Here is a 5,000-nt window from a genome sequence, read left to right on the forward strand (position 1 = left end):
TGACTGTGGGTGTTGATGAGGGTTTCTGGTATGTTGTTCTTTACCCTGAAAAGTATGAATTTGAGGCAAAGAATCTTGGCACCCTGTTGGGCGCTCTGTTTCCCAACAGCAAAATCAGCAGGTGGAAGAAGTTCAGATACTGATTTTGCATTTTGTGAGGATGTTCTATTAAATGATGACAGATAAAAGCTGGTAAACACACCCACTACCCTAGCAAGAGAAACAGATATGCATAGGCTGCATTTGCTGGCTAATCAATGTCGGGAAATGGAGGCTTTTGCACTAGCTTATCAAGAGGAAACATTAATAAGACTGGTGAGATAGGCAGAGTCCCAAAGTCATCACTGAGCATGAGGATGAACCACTTCTTTCAAGTCTGACACATGGAGTGGATAATAACGCCTAGAAACTAGTGACTAAGGTTGCAGAGGAAGTGATCAGGAGACTCTCTCCCCCTGAAACAAATAATAAAGCTCTCACTGTACCCAGTGCTCTGTCAAGGTTCCTCTGGGGTCCAATGTACTCCCCCTTCTTATTTCTGTTCTACCTAGTTTGTCAGAGCAAGCTGACGCAGTTGTTCTGGGTTTGAGTCAAAGGAATCATCTTAGCATATGGTGCTAATGATCGCAACTCCTAAAGGCCGCCATAATTCTCACATAATGCAGCCTTTCTATTATCTTCAGGTGTAACCCTAAAATTCAATTACAAACAGATCATTGACTTATTGCATGAAAAGTAGAGTAAGTCCTTAATCAAAAGTTCATTCGCACAATTTAAGTTAATTGTTATTTCAAGAATGATCCAAAAAAATGTAAGTATACACCGTTACTTATCCTGCATTGGTTTTTTTCTTGGGATTATTTGTTGCTTAACTTAATTGTAGATAGGTGCAGTTCAGAATAAATTCCAAAGGTGTAAAAAGGCAAAGGAAGTAACTGAATAAATGAATACGTAAATAGAGAACTAGATCAAAGAAACTTGCATGTGACAGCTATGTTACAATTTACACTCAAATAATTTGAGTGTAACTTGTAAGTTGTAATTCCCACATCACAACCATTTAAATGCCAAGCAAAACTGTAAACTGTACACAGTGCTAAAATGTGTTTTTGCACTTATGCTGGGGTGGAAGCTGAATGAAGATTGATATACTGGGTTTAAGTAGAGAAAAAAGAATGAATAATTTGGTTTGGAAACCTGGGAATAATGAATAACGTATTCTTGCCTGAGGAATTATAAATACTGCATTCTTATTCAATTCTCTTGATTATGTAGTTTCTGATATATCTGATTGTTAAATGTTTATAAAATGCGACAGTTAAATGTTAGTAAAATACGACAGTTGAATAATCATAAAATGCAACCATTTAATATTCCTAAAATGCAACTGTTAAATGTTTGTAAAATGCAACTGTTGAGTGTTTGTAAAATGCGACTGTTCAATCTTCACAAAATGGAACCAAGAATGAATAGAATCCAATTTCTACACACTCTATCAAGAAATATCTCATTAAAGTAAAGGCAATCACAAAATAAAATGAAAGAGAAATTGTCGTGACCTTGAACAAAATTCTCACAGTTAGCAATAGTATTAAAATAACAGGCCAACATGTATTCCGATCTAGCAAAATTTTGCAAGGACATTCACTGAGGATTGCTTGTGTGGTGTTTTAGTTGCGATTGCTATTTTTTCTAACAACACCTTCATTTATACTAAAATGTCCTATTCATTACTCCATGGAAAGGAGGCTTGTTGCATTGTCATTCAGCATAAGCAGAAGCTCAGAACAGATTGCTAAGTGTGCACTCATCAAGTCAGAGTTTCAATCACAAAATTAAGCATGTTGTCTACACAAGACTATTTCGATTTTATCAACCCTAACCAGTTTCCCACAGGTATTTTATGTGATGTTTGGTACATATCATAAACTTTTCAAGTCATGGTTGTCTCATGGTTGCTCTTAATTTATCTTTATTCATGTTGCAGTACTTGTCCAATGGTCGATGCTCAGATATGTAACCCATGTCGCCATTCGACATGCGGTCACTGGGCCAAACAAATGGAAGAAAACAGGGCACATAACTGCCACAAGTGCAGGCACCCACATATGAGTACTGTCTAAACTTAATTGCTGCCATAATGATGGAAGGCATAACAGTTAAGTGCTGGGTTGTGAGAGGGATGTGCCCCTCAAGGATATTTGGCAGTATCTTGTCCACCACTGCCAGGAAATTGAGCAGCACTGTAGCTTGTGCCCAGTGAAGTTTAAACGGGGAGATGTGTTGCAACAAAAGTCAGTCTGCTCAGAAGAGGAGCTATTGTGTGCCTGTGGGCAACAACTGCTCCGCAAAGAGGAACCAAAACATTTGAAAGCACATTGCAATCATGTCAACATGTCCTGGCCCTTAGAGGTTTTGGAAGGGCTGAGTGAGGAACACATTTAAAACTTTTTTCATTTAAAGCCTTTTCGTCCATTCAGGACCACAGGAGGCGATCACGTGAGAATTAATTTTTTTCTAAAGATAGTGGTTTTGGGTGTCAATTAAACGCCACATCAAGCTACATAAAACAACCTTCAAAGCTCGACAAAGCAACAAATATCATGTTAATTATTTTCATTCTAAAATTTGCAACTCTGCGTGATACACTTGACACAAAGACTAATCTGCCACATCTTCTCTGAATGCATTCCTCATCGAATTTTGGTTCAAAGCAACCCTCAGATATAGAATGTCATCTAGATGTCCCTGTGCTGCTCTAGTTACAATCTTTTATTTTAATTCCGTTTTCTATCTTTAGTTTTAAATGAAGTTCTCTGCAGTCAAAATTTATTAGTAGGGGGTTGGCTAACCCTAACTGAAATTCTCTTCTTTCAAATGGAGATATTTCATTCCTGCCCATATGGTTGCATGTGGAAAGTAATGAATGTAAGCCAGGTAGCTTGCTGTCACAATGTCTTTGCTGGGAAGAAATTACAGTGCATGACAGCTGTTCCACTTCTCACGATCTTGGCTTAACAGAGCAGGAAAGGTTAAAGACTTTGTGGTAAGCAGTCAAGGTAAGTGAAGATGCCTTTTTTAAAATTCTAACCCAAACTGTCAAACCCAGAGGCAACAATGGAGTTTTATTAAGTACAATTATTACAAGTGCTTTGATTTGTTTTCTGGATGCAACCTGGGCCAGTTGTAAGCCAAGTTATACCAGCTGGTAAATCACCATCACATGAATTAAAGCCAGAGATTTCCAGCAGAACAGACGAGTTAAGCTCGTCGCAGAACAACAAAGAATGAGTCTGCTCCCAGCACAGCAGCCCTTAGTTTTCTCTGGAAACCACTTTGATTATGCAGCATTCATCAGTGCTTTCAAAAGTTTAATAGAGTGCCAAGTCAGCGATTCAAAGCAAAGGCGCTATTATTTAGGCCAGTTCACATCTGCGGACGCTAAGAAATCAATTTTAGGCCTCATTACCCTTGACTCTACAGATTCCTATGATAAGGCTAGAAAGGTATTGAAGGAAAGATTCGGCCATCCTTATCCCTTTGCACAGGCCTACAAGGATAAACTGAATGCTTGGCCTCCTGTAAGGGAAGGGGATGTCATGCATTTCCAACAGTTTGCTGATTTTCTGGTGCTTAGTGAACAAGCCATGAAGACCCTAATGTACATGGAAGGCCTTAACTCCGAAGACACTCTTAAAAGGATAACTTTAAAGTTGCCAAGTAGCGTGGGAGTGAGATGGTGCCATCTTGCCAACAAGATGTTAAAATCAGAACAAAGACTTTCTGTTTCATGATGTTGTTAAATTTGTAACGCAAAAGGATCACTGGCTACTGACCCAGTATTCTCACCTGAAGCCCTTAAGGAAGCAAGGAAAAATGAGTTCACCAACACTACCAACAGTAACAACAGTGGGAGAAGTGTGAAGAGCGCAAGTAGCTTCTCGACAAATGCCACACCTCCCGAAGAGCAATTGCCACCATCTTCTTCGTGTCGATTCTGTAATAGCCAGCATCACAGTCTAGAGAACTGTTCAAGCGTCAAGAGGAAGACTGTTAAAGAAAAGCATTTGTTCAAGAAGCAAGAATATGTTTCGATTGTTTCCGCTACAGCCATATGTCAAGATGTTGAAACCAGAAGGTGTGCAAAACTTGTAGTATGCCCCACCCAACTGTTCCTCATGATGAAATTAAGATTTCTCCTAAGCATAGCAGTAAAGATCAGGCAAGAGCTGTTCATTCAACCAAAGCAACTAGCAGCTGTACAAGTACCTGTAATGCTACTGAAACCACCAATACCATCACAAATTCTATGCTTGTTCCAGTTCGAATATAGCAGCATGACAACCCCCAATGACGATAGGTGATTTATGCAGTGCTCGACCCAGCTAGTAACAGAACTTTCATTAAGAAAAGCATACTCAAAGAATTGCAAGTTAATGGAGTCGAAACTCAAATGAAGTTGAACACCATGCATGGTTCAGAAGTAGTTTCTACTCGCAGAGTTGGCAGTCTAATTGTTGAAAGAATGGATAGAGAGGTCCACATTAAACTTCCCAAGGCATACTCAAGGAACGAAATACCATCTAAAAGAAATGAGATCCCAAGACTGTAGTCAGCAACAAAATGGCCACACCTAACTTAACCAACAAGATTTACCCTTATCAAGAAGATCTGCAAGATTGATTGGTTTGAACTGTCCAAATGCTACAAAGCCAAAGCAGGTTATTCGCATTAGAAGCAGTGATCCCTATGCCATCCATACCCTCCTTGGTTGGGGCATCATCAGTCCAGTGACAGGAAGTACGAACAGAGAAGACTTGGATGTCTCATGTCACCGAGTTGCTGTGAAGGAGATTGGCAGCGAAGAACTACCTTCCCATGGGTTTGTTGTTGAGACAGTCGTAAAAGAGATCATCTCTCCAGAAGCAGTCAAGAGAATGTTCCAGCAAGATTTCAGTGCGGTGAAGCACGTGGCTCAACAGACCCTTTCCATGGATGAT

The 5,000-nt window shown here is 39.6% G+C and overlaps 1 protein-coding gene and 1 pseudogene across 1 annotated transcript in view; both read left to right on the plus strand.

Annotated features, from left to right (window-relative positions):
* LOC149041254 (uncharacterized) overlaps positions 1-702 on the plus strand; it is a 3,082-nt pseudogene extending 2,380 nt beyond the window's left edge.
* Positions 703-2,379: 1,677 nt separating this feature from the next.
* The window catches only part of LOC149041255 (uncharacterized), a 4,718-nt gene continuing 2,097 nt past the window's right edge, over positions 2,380-5,000 (plus strand). The window contains exon 1 of the mRNA XM_089180836.1: positions 2,380-5,000. This exon is cut by the window's right edge and continues 685 nt beyond it. The gene's annotated coding sequence lies outside the window, so the exon portion shown is untranslated.

Source organism: Pocillopora damicornis, chromosome 8, assembly GCF_964200805.1.
Source record: "Pocillopora damicornis chromosome 8, jaPocDami1.2, whole genome shotgun sequence".
NCBI classification, from domain to species: Eukaryota; Metazoa; Cnidaria; class Anthozoa; order Scleractinia; family Pocilloporidae; genus Pocillopora; species Pocillopora damicornis.